The following is a 16609-nucleotide window of genomic DNA, read 5'->3' on the forward strand; positions in this document are numbered from 1 at the left end:
TACCACATAGTTGCCTCACAATGAGAAATTACTTAACTGCTACCTAAATCAGCTTCCTCAACTGTAAAATGGAGGTTATAAAAGCATCTCCCTCACAGGGGGGTTGTGAGAATCAAATGAGATCTCATTTGTAATATTTGTAAATAGATAATAATATTTGTAATGCATCACAGTGCCTGGCACATAGTAAGTGCTTAACGTTTGTTCCTTTCCCTTCCCCTCTTCCCTAAATTCCTCACAGTACAGTAACAACAGCACTGGCTCTGGAGTTTCCTCAAACTCAAAATGAACTGCTTGCCCTACCAACCCTATGCAATCTACCCAATCTGCCTTACTGGTGCCTCCTTATGCTTTACATTGAATCAGGAAACAGGAGCACAATACAGTGAAAAGAGTCCCGGATGTGTAGTCAGAGGACTTGACTTCAAATCTTGGTTCTGATACATATTACCTGTGTGACCACAGACAAGTCACCTAAGTTCTTTGGGTTCCAGCTCCTCATCTGTAAAATACGAGACTTGGACTATATGGTCTCTGAGGTCCCATTCAGCTCTAAACCTATGATCCTATGAGCTTTTCAGGGGTTCCTTGAACAGAAGAAAAAAAAAGCAAGGACAGAGATGTACACTGGCATAAATCATGAAGCAATGAAAACGTGACCAAAGAATTCAGTCTTTAGTAGGAACAGTAGCAGCATGAATAAGAAATATAATTTATATAAATACCTAAAATAAACTAATACTTATATGGGGACAGAAAGTTAGCATGGCAATAGAAAGCTGGCCTTTTGAGTCAAAAGGACCTGGGTTCCAATGTTCAGTAAACACAAGAACATACATTACTTGGAGAAAAATGCCTTACTTGACAAGAATTGTTGAGAAAACTGGAAAGCAATGTTCAATCACAACAATGCTTGATTGATTTGAAATTCATTTAAATTAAATTCATTATTTATTTAGTGAAATTATGGCAATTCATGGTCTGTGGAACAACCAAACTGATTTATTTGCTAAGATAACCTATAGTAACTATGGAAATAAATATGATACAATGACAACAATGGCCAGCATATTTGCTATCTGGTCAATCAGAACTTGAATAAATGTGCTTGCAGTGCTGAGAAATTTTATGGTTTCTATTACTTAAAAATTGCCATGTAGTTGAACAAAGATTTTTAGTTCCCCTATTAATTTTTTAAAGAGGTCTTGGTTCTCAAAAATCAGCTGAAATCTCTTCTTTTAATGTGCCCAGCACTACACAATTATTTTTCCATATTCTGCCACTTTGCTCCAACATACTACTGTCTTCCCTCAGATGTTTATTATGTTTAGCCATGGGGAATTATTCATTCAGTCTACACTTGACAATCTTTTCAAACCATAAAAAAGCTAGTGAGAACCTGCAGTGTGTGTGGTTTTCAATGAATCAAAGGACTATCACAATCCACAGATGTCACTTGGCTGGAGGAGTTGAATTGGGAATTTTGGCCAAGTTGGAAAGAAAAACCTTGCTGAAACAGAAACTGACTGAAAACCATTTCTCAGTTGCTCAGTTGCCATCTAAGTAAAATTTAAGAAATTGGATATTTAACAAAGAGAGGGCACAGAGTGCCTTCACAATACACTTTCTCTAGATTATCTAATTCATGGACTGTCTGTGGTGATTTACAATTCTAGTTTGCTTTCTCTCCCTCCCCTCCCTATCCACTGAACTTCTTCCTTTGTATCTTAACTGCTATCTAATCAGTGTATTCTTAGAAAAGGCAAGCTATTTTTAATATCATCCTAATGAAGACAATGTTTGGAAAGCAAATCTATTACAGAAGAGGCATGTACAGTAATATCTTCAAATGTCAAATATGTGAATGACTGATTAGCTGCCAGTTTGTAACATCCTTGTGGCTAGGTCCCATTTCTACCAGTAACTGAGAAGAATCTTTTTTTTTTTGGCTAAAGAATTCCTAATATTACAAAACCTTAATGCCATATGTTTGAACTTTGATCTCTTTCATAATGCATATGGATAGTATCATGAGTCAGGCCAGGTCTGATAAACGGTGCTGTCATCTGTCATCAGAGGACCTGGGTTTGAACTCTTTATCTTTACACACTACCTGTATGACCTTGGGCAAATCCCTTCCCAAACTAGGCCTCAGATTCCTAATTTGTAAAATGAGAGTGTTGAACTGTGTCATCTCTCAGATGCTTTTCACAGGTCTGAACTCATGATCTTATATGGCATAGTGTATAAAGTAATGGGCCTGGAATCAGGAAAACCTGAGTTCAATGCAGCTTCTGTCACTTACTGTAGGACCCGGACAAGTCACTTAACCTGTTTGCCTCAATTTCTTCAACTATAAAGTAGGGATGATAATGATAATAGCACCTACCTCCCAAAGGTTTTTATGAGGATCAAATGAGATAATGTTTGTAAAAGTGCTTAATACAGTGCCTGGCATATAGTAGGTGCTATATACATGCTAGCTATTATTATATAGATGCCAAACATCTACTTAAAATTGAAACAAGAAACCATAAAAACACATCAGGTTTCAGAGCACATCTCTCTGTCATACCATTTCAACTTAAACCCTCTTTCATAGTATCATATATATTCCAGCAATGTCAAAACTACCTTCGTGGTGTTATAAAGGTATGCTCTCCTCTAACGTGCTTCTCAATCTTTTGTAATCTGATTTCCAACGATATTACTCAATTGAAACTGCTCCCTCCAAAGTGACCAGTGATCTAGTTGTACAATCTGATGGCTGTTTTTTTTCAATCATGAACCCTTATTCTTGACAATCTGTTCAACACTGCTAATCATGTTCTCATACATTTTTATGACACTGCTCTTCTCTCTTCAATCTCCTAGCAGTCTGACTGTTCACCAGTCTCAGTATGATGATGATGATAACATTTATATAACACTCATTAAGTACCATGCACTATGCTAATCATCATCCATGCCCATTTCCTAACTATGGATCTACCTCTAAGAGCCTCTTCTACCATCACTCAACATACTCTTGGTGACCTCATCTGCTCCCTGGAGTTTAAATACAACCTCTATGTAGACAGCTCCCAGATACATACACTGTATTCAGCTCTAGTTTCTCTCCTGAGCTTCAGTCACAGTGCATCATCAACTGGCTACTGGATATTTTGAACTAAATGGTCTATACACAGCTCAAACTTAATACACTACAAACAGAATTCACCATTTTGCCCCATAAGCCCACTCCTTTAATGAAATTCCTTATTTCCAGTTACCCAAGGCAGCAATTACAAGCATCCCTAAATGTTCAGTTCTCCCTTACCCCATACCATATATCTAATCTCATTATTTCTACCACAACATCTCATCATTCCTTTTCTCTACTCGTACAGTCACTATCCTAATTCACACTACCATTACCTCTTGTGTGGAATATTGTAACAGTCTCCTCTTTGGTCTCCCTGCCTCCATTCTCTCCCCTATTCAAAGTATAACAAAGCTGCCAAATAGATTTTTGTAAAGCATGGGTCTGACATTACTCGCCTATTCAAAAAGTTCCAGTGGCTCCCTATTACATGCAGGGTTAAAATCAAACTTCAGTTATTTAAAACCCTTCACAACCTGGCTTCAACGTAACTTTCCAGCTTTATTATACTGATTCTTTCCCCTTTCAACTCTCTATTGTAGAGTCAAAGTGGCCTCCTTGTCATTGCTTATACATAACACCTTATCTCTCATCTTTGTACCTTTGCGCTGGTTGTCCTCCAAACCTGAAATGGACCTGCCTTTTTTATAGAGCATTTCAGAATCTTTAGTACCTTTCAAAGATCAAGCATCATCTATTACATGAGCCCTTTCTGCTGCCCTGAGCTGCTAGTGCCTTCCTTTAAAAAAAATCTTTATTTATTTAGGCAATAGGAACCGAACCTCTCATTTCACTGGTACAGAGAACTGCCAGATAAGAAAATTCCCTCTATCCATGAAGGTCAGTTGGCATTGTCATTGAAACTTTTAGTAAGTTACCTAGAACACTGATGTCAAACTCAAATAGAAACAGAGACACTAAACCATACAATGGCATTTTAACTTAGAAAACCACATGCTAACATTATTTATATTCTGCCGTATTTTTATTTATTTTGTTAAGTATTTCCCAATTACATTTTAATCTGGTTCTCAGTGCATATTTGATACCTCTGGCCTAGAATAATGACTTGCCCAAGTCACATAACCACTACATATCAGAGACAAGACTTAAACCCAGGCCTTCCTGGTTCCTAGGTCCACTCTCTAACCACCATGTCAGGTACCCTTCACGTATGTATTTATTTTGTATGGTTTTTGTTTATGCTCCTATATTTGGATTCTGTCTCCCCCAACAGAATATAAGTTCCTTGACTGAAGACAGTGGTTCTTTCTGATTTGGATCACAGTATTGTTTTTTTGCCTTTGTATCACCAATGTCAGATACATAACAGACAGGTAATACTTTTACATAAATTGAAAATTAGAACAAATGATGGTAGCTTTATATTTTTTATTAAAGTGGTTTTATTTTCTCAAGTTACTTTTCCTGGTCATCTTTTAATTTTTTGGAAAAATTCCTTATTTCACAAAACTAAACTGAAATGTATTAATATTCCACTCTTACATTTAAAAAAAAAATAGAAAAAAAATCAACATGAGTCCCCTAAAAACCCCAAAACAACAACAAAAAAAACCAGAATCTTATCAAACTAAATATTAAAGGAATTAAAATGCTATAATTTAAAAATCACAAGTTAATAAGGTGTAGAAACTGGAAATTTAACACTATTTAAAACACTATTCAGGGGCACAGAGGTGGCGCAGTGGATAGAGTACCGGTCCTGGCGTCAGGAGGACCTGAGTTCAAATCTGGCCTCAGACCAAACACTCAAAACTGACTAGCTGTGTGATCCTGGGCAAGTCACTTAACCCCAACTGCCCAAAAAACAAAACAAAACAAAAAACACACTATTCAGAAACTACATATATGGATCGTGGGTGGTGAATAGAAGAAGGACAATATGTATAAGTCTACATTGTTCTAGCTACTCCCCATGCCACCTATCTCTGAGGAAGGGCTGAGATTAATAAGATACTGGGCCAACCTAACGCTGGCAACAAATCCAGTCATGATAACTGGACTATCAACAGATACTTCCACTGCATTGGCAATTTTGATTTGAGCCCCAAACATATTACTAATTTGGGGTCTTTGATGCCTGATGCAGGCAATTAAGTTATTTAGAGTGGCAAGTTCATGGAGAGCTGGCTTCAATGGATTGCCATTGCTGCATTGCCAGTTGGTACACCTTGGTTAAATCTGGCTGTGAACTGGCATAACATCTTCAAATTGGTACAGATGGTCCCTTTCAGTTCAAAGTTGCAACACAGTGATGGAGTGGTCTGGGGAAAGTTCACACTGTTGCTACCTGTATTGTACCTGTCCTGATAACCTGGAATGATGACTGGAGAACTGGATGACTTGGTCCTATACAGATAGTCACATCCTTGGGACAGACTGGGAGACAGTTTCCAATGTGACTGTGCATTATCTTTTTTGCAGGGGAAAAGGGACCTTGAGGTGAGCAGAAGGGTAAAGGTATGGACTGCTGTTTCTGCAGGTCGGGCTCACTCTCCTCTCGTTTTAAATCTGTCAGATGGCTCCTTCAAGTCTAATAATATAAAAAGCCAAATCAAAAAAGTCATCCTTATTTTGACATCATTGTATTTTAATAATTATAATAGTCACTATTATGTTTGTTGAGGCAGCAAAGGAAATTTTACAAGTAAGTCTCTCTTCACTTTGTAGAAAAGTATTGTAGCTAAAATTGGTAACATATTATTTCCATTAATCATTAACATTTCTGCGACCTGGTTTAAAACTTAATGAAAAAGAAATCAAATACAAAAACCAAGACAAAATAAATTTGAAGTAATTTACCAAGGAGAGGAGGGGTTTAATCTAAAACCCTTTACCCTGAAGTTTTAAAATTATAGTAACTCTTTACTGGTCTAAACATAGGTCATACTTGACTAAAATTCTATCTCCTTGAAAAACAGAGAGATCATATCCCACTCTTATATCAACCAGATTTAGAGATCAAGTACAGACTACAGTCTGATTAATATAACATATTATAGTTCTCACAAGAAAAGGAATGAAGTGTGACCCTAATTCATTTATTAAGCATTGTGCTAGATGCTAGTTCTGCTTGGCTCCAAAAAGCAAAATTAGAAACAATGGGTAGAGGTTAAAGAGAGGCAACATAAAGAAAAATTTTCTAACAAATGGAACTATCCAGAAGTGAAACTCCTTTCTTAAGAATTTGTGGGAGGGGCAGCTAGATGGTACAGTGAATAGAGGTCTGGCCTCGGAGTTGGGAGGACCTGAGTTCAAATCCGGCCTCAGAAATGTGACACTTACTAGCTGTGTGACCCTGGGCAACTCACTTAACCCCACTGCCTCACCAAAAAAGCAAAAAAAAAAAAAAGAATTTGTGGGTACTCCCTCATTGGGGGCTTCCAAGCCAAGGATGGATAACTTGTCAGGTATCTTGTAGGGGTGATTCCTATTTATGTCAATATTGAAACAGATTCTCCAATCTACCTATCCTGCCCCAAACTCCCAGCTGATCTCCATTTTGCATCTCCCAATGAATTTCAGACTTCTTGAACTGGATGTCCAGCCAACATCTTAAAACTCAGTATGCCAGAAACAGAGCTCATTACAGCTCTCTCTAAAACTCCTTCCTCCCTCTCTCCTACCTTCCCTATTACTATAAAGGGCAACACCATTCTCTAGTCCCTCAGGTTCACACCTAAGCATTATTCTGGACTCCCCCAACCTCTCAACTCCCCAAATCCAACACCTTGCCAAGGCCTGTCAATTTCACCTTTGCAACATCTCTCAAATATGGCCCCTTCTCTCCTCTGATTTTTCCAACTGCCTGGTAGGTCCTCATCACCTCATGCTTGGACAAACAGAACAAGCCTGTGAGGGAGTCTGGCTCCCTCAACTCTCTCCCCTCTCCAATCCATCCTCCTTTCAGCCATTAAAGTGATTTTCCTAAAGCAAAATCTGATCACATCACCCTACTCAATAAACTCCAGTGGCTTTATCACCTCTAAAGATAAAAACAAAATGTTCTGTTTGGCATTCAAAGCCCTTCATAACCTAACCCTTTCCTACCTTTCTAGTCTTCTTACACCTTACTCCCAACAACATGTATTCACTGATCCAGTGACATGGGACTCCAGGCTGTCCCAGGAGCAAGACCTTCCATCTCTCAATTCTGAGCATTTTCACTGACTGTTCCCCATGGAACTCTCTGCATCCTCTGCTCCAACTACTCATCTCCCTGGCTTCCTTTCAGTTCCAACTAAAAATCTCATCTTTTACTGGAAGCCTTCCCCAACTCCTCTTAATTCCAGTGCCTTCTCTCTATTAATTATTTCCTATTTATGCCATATATAGCTTGCTTTGTATTTTTTTTGTTTGCATGTTGCCTCCTCCATTAAGCTCTTTGAAGACAGGAACTGTCTGCTGCCTCTTTCTGTATGGCCAGCACTTAGCACAGTGCCTTGCACATGGTAGGACTAAAAAATGTTTCTGATTTTTCAACATATAGAAAACTTGAGGAAATTGTGCTTTCACACCAATGAACTCCCAACTGGCCCAAAATGTTGCTAGTATAAAGAAAGTTTAGGAGAAAAAAATGAAAGAAGTATGCTTGAACTAGGTAGATCTTGTAGGAGTGAGAAAGTAACACTTATTTGTGAATGGTGTCAGGTTCCTTTATGGCTTTCTTTTTCAGTCAACAATCCATCAACAAACATTTCTTAATTGCTTACTGTGTGTCAAGCACTGTGCTAAGCACTAGGAATACAAATAGAAGCAAAGAGAAAGAAAAGTCTCTGCTCTGAAGAAGCTTTACATCTCTGTGTAGCTCTTCACCAATATTCAGGCAACTAAGACTTCATGGTCAAATGAGCATCAAATTGGTAATACAGTCACTTTCTTTAGACAATTTTAACTCTCTAAACTTCCAAAAAAAAAAGGAATTGTGTGTTACACTTTGAGCAATTACAGCTGAATCCAAAGCCAAAAGAAAGAACCCTAACAAGGTTATGAATTAACAAGGTCTTATGAATTAATACAAGAAAATTATAATGTCCGGCATCCCTCCCCAACCTGCCTCAATGCTGTAATGGAAGGGACATGGACTATCTCACAGGCTCATGCCTAAGTCCCATCAAGACTTCCATGCAGTCAAGAATACCTGATTTTAAATCTATCCTCAGACACATATTAGTTGTATGACACTAAGCGAGTCACTTAGCCTCTGCATGCCTCAATTTCCTCAACTGTAGAATGGGGAAAATAACAGCATCTCCAAAAACTGTTATGAAGCTCAAATGAGATAATGTTTGTAAAACGCTTAACAGTGTCTGGCACACAGTAAGCACTATGTAAATGCTAACTTTTGTTATTATTATTTTTATAATATTGGTATCATTGTAAAAACTGTTCTTCTGGTTCTGCTTATTTCACTCTGCATCAGTTAAAAAGTTTTTTCGACTTATTTTTTGTTTGTTTGTTTGTTTTAGGCAATTGGGGTTAAGTGACTTGCCCAGAGTCACACAGCTAGTAAGTGTCAAGTGTTTGGTCTAAGGCCAGCTTTGAACTCAGGTCCTCCTGACTTCAAGGCTGGTGCTCTATCCACTGCACCACCTAGCTGTCCCCTCGATGTATTTTTAAATCATATATTTCCTTATTTCTTACAACACAATAATACTCCATCACATTCATATACCACAATTTATACAGCCATTCCTAAATTTGTCCCCTTAGGTTTCAATTTTTTTTTTCACACCAAAAAATATGATACCAATATTTTTGTACATATGGACCTTTTCTTATTTCTTAGCTCTCTTTTGGGTATAAACCTAACATAAATTCTATGCAAACCAAAGTAAATGACTTTGAAGACACAATGCACAGAAACAACAACTTAAGGATCACCAGTCTCCCTGAAAAAAGATGACAAATCAAAAAACCTGAATGCTATAAGGCAAGAAATAATACAAGAAAATCCAAAACTTCTGAATACGGAAAACAAAACACCAATTGAGAAAATCAAAAGATACCTTCCAGGGAAAAAAACTAATCATGCTTCTAATTCTAAGATACAGAGTCAGCCAGTCAGTAAAAAAGCATTTGTTAAGAGCTATACTGTAGGCACTGTGCTAAGCTAGGTTCTGGGGATACATACAAAAGTAAATATATTCCCTGCTCTCAAGAAGCTCACACACTAATAGTGGAGACAACATTCAAACAACTATCTGCACACAAGATATATACAGAATAAACTGGAGATAATCTCAGAGGGAAAGCACTAGCATTAAGGGGGAATCCAGGAAAGGCTTCTTGCAGGTGAGATTTTATCTGAGACATTTAAACTGCAACAAACACTACGGAATGCTTTTCTTACTGCTAAAGTTCTGAGTAAACATGTTCTAAGGCTTTATTTTCTACTTTAAAATATAAATAATTACCAATTTGATATAAGTTCATTTTAAATCACATAAAATACAAACAGCTTCTCTACAGTAGCTGGAACAGGCAGGAAGTCTGTTTATTTAATCTAATGTACTGTAGCAAAAAAGATAGGTTTTTAATGAGTTGCTTAAAAAAGAAAAAAGTGAACACCAGAATGAAGGACTGTCCAACTATGCACAGCCTCTCTTCCATTACAAGTTTTCTCAAGAGTCTTTGTAATATGTTCAGAGCATGGTGGATGCAACTTTGGACCTCCCATGGTAATGTTAGCAGCAACAGCAGAAAACCCAGAAGTTGAATGAAGGAGCAATTGTTTGTTCCTACTCATAACTACATTTAAATGAACCACATTTTAAACAATATTTAAAGGGATAGCTAATTTGGAAAAGTATGTCTCCGCATCTTTCACTTTACTCCCTTCCATGTAATGTAAGATCCAGCACTTCTGATATGTCTCTTGCATATGGCCTTTGATCTTGCAACTCCTGTGCCTTTGCACTGGCTGTCTGCCATATCTGGATACCATCAACAAGAATTTATTAAGCACTCACTATGTATCAGGCTGCACATGCTACAGCTTCCTGGAGCCACAGATGAGAGTTGGGTGAGAGGTAAACACCAAAGATACATGAGCAGCCCTGAAAAGGGCTCAAGCCCTCACACCAGGGGTGCTCCCTGAACACCCCATCCACTCCATTCACCTCTGGTGTCCACCTGTCATCCAACTCTCACCTGTGGCTCCAAGAAGCTATGACATGCACAGGGGCCATACCCTGATAAAACCGGCCCGGCAGACAGGCTAAACCAAGTTGAGGGTAACCAAAAGGCCTCAAACACATCAGTGAGTTAGGGGGTTATCAACTACAAGCATGTGAAGACTTCTCATGGCAGAATGGGTAGATGAGAACAATTTGTTCCAGTGGCTATGAAGGCAGCTGAAGCAGGCACCTCGGAGCACCTAGAGCTTGGTCAGACATCAGAGACAATAAGGTCATCCACTGCATTTCAAAGCATTGCCAGTCATCTTGACTTTTGCCCTGCCACTGGACTTTTATGACTTTCCTTGTAACATCGTCATGTCCAGAAGACAGAATGAGGCTGATGACTTAATGCAACTTTGCCTCACTTAAACCAAATTTGCGTGCAAGTCATTTCTCATCATCCACTATTTTACCCCAACATCATGATGTCACTGGTCCTCTTCGAAAATGAAGGACAAACATGTGCCAGGCTCTATGCTAAGTGCTGCAGACACAAAGACAACAAAACCATGAAGACAGTCCCTGCTCTCAAGGAGCTTTCCTCCTGATCAGAACACATATACAGCAGACAAAGATTTTTATAAAATATAAATTAAAAGAGCAGAATATAACCACTGAAGGTAAAGTTGAAATGACTAAGTAGACTGGAAGGGCCTCCAGAGAAGGTAGCTATAGCTATAGACACACTACTGCTGTGTCTTGAAAAACATCAGGCAGAAGAGTCAAGAAGGCATCTAGGTATGGCAGCCATAGTGCAAAGGCACAAGAACTGTGAGATCAAGGGTCACACGCAAGAGCTCAAAAGTGCTGGAAACTACATTGCATGGAAGGCAGTAAAGTGAAAGATTGGAAAGGTAGGAAGAGGGCAGCTAGTGAAGAGCTTTAGACCCTGAGTAGAGAATGAATTTAAGTGGGAAAGTGATTTTGAAGCAGCAGGGAGACCAATTAAAAGGCTATTATTAAAAGCTAAGAATGCAAGCATAATCAGTTTCTAAATGATTTTGTTTTGGATTCTGTATTTTTAATATTCTGCCAATTTATTTGCATATTTAAAGTGTTTATCATGCTTTACTGTCATTAGCAGAGGAATAAAATCAATGCACTATAAGCTGACTCTGCCCAGAAATTGTGAGGAGGATACTCTTTACATTTTTTATGCTACCTGATTAAACCAATTTTTTTTTTATTGACTATTCAGGACATAACAGAATTACAAGAAAAGCTACAGCAATTGAACAGTCATCTATGCTAATCAGTCAAGAAATGATTCTTAGTGAAACTAGCTTCTCTAAATAAGTTCAATTCACCAGGAGCAGAATGGGTTTCCACAGAGCAAGTCATTAAAACCTAATGTCAATTCTTTTTTTTTTTTTCAGGAGAGGGGGAAACCTTGGCAGGAAGGGAAGATTTACTAAACTGGGAGATCAAGGAATGCCATAGCTTTTCATTTATTCAATATGTATTTATTACATTAGAAATGATCTGACATTTATTGTAACATACCCTTGTGGACAAAATGAAGTGATACAGACTAGATGATAATGAAGTTAGGGTACAATCAGTCAACTAGTTCTGACTATCCCACCCCACCCCTGCCCCAATCAGTAAGTCAGTTAATAAGTATTTATTAAGTGCTTACTATGTGCCAAGAACTATGCTAAGCCCTGGTAATACAAAGAAAGACAAAAAAACACAGTCTTCCCCCTGAAGGAGCTCACATTCTATTGGAGAAGACATTATGTAAATAACCAACTATATAGAAGGTATATATGAAGTAGATGGAAGGCAATCTCAAAGGGAAAGAGAAGTAACACGTAGAGAGCACAAGCCTGGAGAAAGACCATAGCAGCTCCATCCTAAATACTGTTGTATTTAGCATTTTTGCCAGTGACTTAGATCAAAACAATGTTTGTGCTTCCAAACTCACACGATTGTTGTGAGACTCAAACAAGTAAGGGAAAGACTGTAAACCTCAGAGTACTATGTAAATATGTTTTCATTACAGTTATGCTTATCAAACTTAACAATAACTATGTCAGAAAGGCTAGCTAATATGTTGGATGACAAATTTAGAATCCAAAAAAATCTCACTTTAAGAATAGGTGGGCTAAAGCTAACAGGTTTTTGTTTGTTTTAGCTTTTACAAAGGGATATTTACTTTCAAGATACAGCAAGAATACATGTACAAACATTTTCCCCAGCATCTCTGGCCATAATTCCCCATGCCACCTCAGTTTCTAGGAATGGAGAGAAGAGAGAAGTTCCAACAAAGCATCAATCCCACCAAATTCTAGTCCAAAAAGTGCAGTACCAGCTTTAGCTGGGCTGTCCACACTCGAACTGTTAAAGGCAACTAGGGAACTGGCTACAACACCAACCTGCATTCCTGGCTTTCCAGATCCCCATGGCTCTGAGGCCAAATCAGACTCCATTCCCTGCACCTAGATCACAAAAGAACAAAAGAAAAGACTCGATTCTCTTTCAACCATAAGATCCCCTGATGACATGTTTACTCCTGTACTTCAAAGTTCTTCACCAGTTAGCTTGCTACCAGCCACAATAAACTTTTCCACTGTGTATAGTCACTTAATTACTGCCATATAGCAATGCTGACAGAACACTGTCATTAAAAAGGTGGGTGGTCTTCATAGGAATACTACTGTCACCCTTAACCATTCTACACTCATGTGCATGAACTCTAAATTTCTTTCATCTGACCATAACCTTTTGTCATTCTGTTTCCATCAGTGTTAAGATTTCTAGCCCCACCCTTCATCTTCTCCATTACCTCCTTATCTTCAGTTCTTTCCCAAGCCATCAACTCAAAGCAGCTGACGGCACAGTACATAGATTAAGAATGCTGGACCTGGAGTCAGAAAGATGAATTCAAATTTGGCCTCAAACACTTATTAGCTGTGCAAGTCACTTAACTTCTGCCTGCCTCAGTTTCCTCTTCTGTAAAATGAGACTAATAATAGCATCTACCTCAAAGGCTTGTTGTAAGGGTCAAATTAGGTCTTTTTAAAACATTTGCCACTAGATGGTGTAGTAGAGCACTGGGTTTGGAATCAGGAAGATTCATCCTTTTAAGTTCAAATCTTCAAATCATACACTTAACTGTGTGGCCCTGGGCAAGTCATTTAATTCCGTTTGCTTCAGTTTCCTCATCTGTAAAATGAGCTGAAGAAGGAAATAGCAAACCATCTTAAACAAAATAAAACAAAACAAAAAACCCAAATGAGGTCAGAAAGAGTCAGACATAAAATGACTCAACAACAACAAAAGGCATTTATCACAGTGCATGGTATGTGGTAGGTACTTAATAAATGCTTTTTCTCTCCCCCTCTCTCCCTGTATTATCTTGAACCCTTGGTGAAGTCAATTCAACTTTACTCCATCCTCTACACTGAAGTCCCTTGTCCCTTTATCTTATCACCTTGTCAAGCCCCAAACTTGGATTACTCCCACCATCCGCTTCTTTTGCTGCTATTCCCATGCTGCTGAAATGAACTAGAGAAAAATCATGAAACCACACTGACTGCAAATATATGCTACATAACCTCAAATGGAGCTTCACTACAGCAAGGCATCATTTAATGCCTTCCTAATCTATTCACTATCCCCCTCACCAAAACATTCCAAATCTTTTCATAGCTCAAGCCTCCCATGGCACACTATTCTTTCACCATCTCAGATGAGAACTTTCTCTCATATTTCATTGAAAAATGAGAGGCCACTCACCAAGAGCTCCTTCTTCTCTCCTTCTACTAATCTCACCTCACTCAAATGTATTACCCCACTGTATCTTCCTTAAGCCTTGTACCACATGAAGAAGTAGGCCTTCTCCTTGCCAAGACAAACTCCTATACATGCACAAGTGATCCCATTTTATCCCATCCTCTTCAGATTTCTCCCTTTATCATTTCCACTTTCCCACTAATCTTCAGTCTTTCCTTGTCTTCTGGCTGGTTCTCAGATATCTTAGAACACATTCAGGTACCCTCATTTGATCCAATCATCTTTGCTAGTTATCATTCTAAATCATTCCTCCCTTCTGTGGCTAAAACTTGAAAAAGTCACCTATAACCTGTGCTTCCACTTCCTCTTCTTTTAATCTCTTCCAAAACTTCTGCACTCTGGTTTCTAACCTCATCATTCAAATGAAGTCACTCTCTCCAAAGTTAATAAAGATTTCCTAATTGCCAGATCCAACAGATTTTTCTTAATCCACATTCTTCTTGATCTCTCTGCAGCCTAACTCTATGGATCACCTTTTTCTGGTGGATACTCTCTTCTCTCTAATTTTTGTGACCCTTTTCATCATATTCTACTTGCTTGATTGCTCTCGCTAAAGTTTATTTGCTGATCTTTCTCAAGGTTAGGGTCCATGTTCTTAGCCTTCTCTTCTCCTTCTATGCTTTCTTGCTTGGTGAGGCTATCAACTTCCATGACTTCAACTATCCTATATAGATTACTACCAGCATTATATATCCAACCCTCTTTCCTGAGCTCCAGTCTCATACCACCAACTGCCTCTTACATTTCACAAACTAGATGTTCTGTAGACATCTCAAATTCAGTATGTCTAAAACAGAATTAATTATCTTTATCTCCAAACCCTCCCCTCTTCCTAACTTCCCCATTTTGGATGAAGACACCACCCTCCTTCTATCCCAGCTCCAAAACGTCAGGATCATAATTGACTCCCCACTCAAAATCATTCCCTATATTGAATTTGCTACCAAGTCCTGTCATCTATATCTTTGAGATATCTCTTATATTTGTCCCCTTCTCTCCAGTTACAGCCCAAACCCTAGTGCAAGCCCTATTCATCTCATACTAGGATTACTGAAACAGCCTATTAGCTGGTCTCCCTGCATCACAAGTCTTTCCTCATTCTAATCCATCTTACATTCACCTTCAAAAGTGATCTTCTAAAATGCAGGTATGCCCCAGTCAAATTCTACCCCCTACTCAATAAACTCCAGAGGCTCCCTATCAGTTCCAAAATCAAATATAAAGTCCTCTACTTGTCTTTTAAAGCCCTTCTCAATCTGGTGCAGCTCTTTTTGTGCTGGCAAAGAACTGGAAATTGAGGGGATGCCCATCAACTGGGGAACGTCTAAACAAGTTGTGGTATATGATTGTGATGGAATACTAGTGTGTTATAAGAAATGATAAGCAGGATGCTGTCAGAAAAACCTGGAAAAATTTACATGAACTGATACAAAGTGAAGTGAGTAGAACCAAGAGAACATTATACACAGTAACTACAATACTGAACAATGTTCAACCGTGAATGACTTGGCTATTCTCAGCAACACAAAGATCCGATTTATGATTAAAAAATGCTTTTTGCATCCAGACAAAGAACTGATGGGGTCTGAATGCAGATCAAAGCATACTATTTGTGTTTTCTTCCACAAAATGACCACTACGAAAATATTTTGCATGACTGTACTTGTATAATCCATATCAAACTGCTTGCCTTTTCAATGAGGGGAGAGGAGAAAGAGGAAGAGAGAAAATCTGGATCCCAAAATTTTAAAAAATAAATGTTAAAAATTGTTTCTACAAGAGTAAGACAGAAACTAGGCACTGACCAAAATCTTACACCCTATACCAAAATAAAGTCAAAATGTATACGTGATTTTGATATAAAGGCTGATACCATAAGCAAACTGGGAGAGCAAGGAATAGTTTACCTGTCAGATTTAGGGAGAACAGAAGAATTTATGACCAAAGAAGAGATAGAGACATTATGAAATGCAAAATGGATAATTTTGATTAAATTAAATTGTGAAGTTTTTGCACAAACAAAGCCAATGCAACCAAGATTAGGACGCAAGCAGAAAACTGGGAAAGAATTTTTACCAACAGTGTCTCTGATAAGGGCCTCATTTCTAAAATATATAGAGAACTAAGTCAAATTTATAAGAATACAAGTCATTCCCCAATTGACAAATGGTCAAAGGATATGAACAGACAGTTTTCAGATGAAGAAATTAAAGGTATCTATAACCATATGAAATGCTCTAAATCACTATTAATTAGAGAAATGCAAATCAAAACAACTCTTAGGTACCATATCATACCTATCAGACTGGCTAACATAACAAAACAGGAAAATTATAAATGCTGGAGAAGATATGGGAAAATTGGAACACTAATGCATTGTTGGTGGAGTTGTGAATTGTTCCACCATTTTGGAGAGCAATTTGGAACTATGCCTAAAGGGCTATAAAAACATGCATACCCTTTGACC

General features: G+C 38.2%; 1 protein-coding gene across 6 annotated transcripts in view; it reads right to left on the reverse strand.

Annotated features, from left to right (window-relative positions):
* The window catches only part of PTK2 (protein tyrosine kinase 2), a 437298-nt gene that overhangs the window by 393373 nt on the left and 27316 nt on the right, over nucleotides 1-16609 (reverse strand). Inside the window, exon 2 of one of the 6 annotated variants that reach the window (XM_078153766.1) lies at nucleotides 12723-12785. The exons of the other annotated variants lie outside the window; for them this stretch is intronic. The gene's annotated coding sequence lies outside the window, so the exon portion shown is untranslated. The remainder of the gene's footprint in view (nucleotides 1-12722; nucleotides 12786-16609) is intronic. 6 annotated transcript variants of the gene reach the window in all.

This window comes from Phascolarctos cinereus, unplaced genomic scaffold, assembly GCF_003287225.1.
Source record: "Phascolarctos cinereus isolate Bilbo 61053 unplaced genomic scaffold, phaCin_HiC Scaffold_4;HRSCAF=312, whole genome shotgun sequence".
Taxonomy (NCBI): domain Eukaryota; kingdom Metazoa; phylum Chordata; class Mammalia; order Diprotodontia; family Phascolarctidae; genus Phascolarctos; species Phascolarctos cinereus.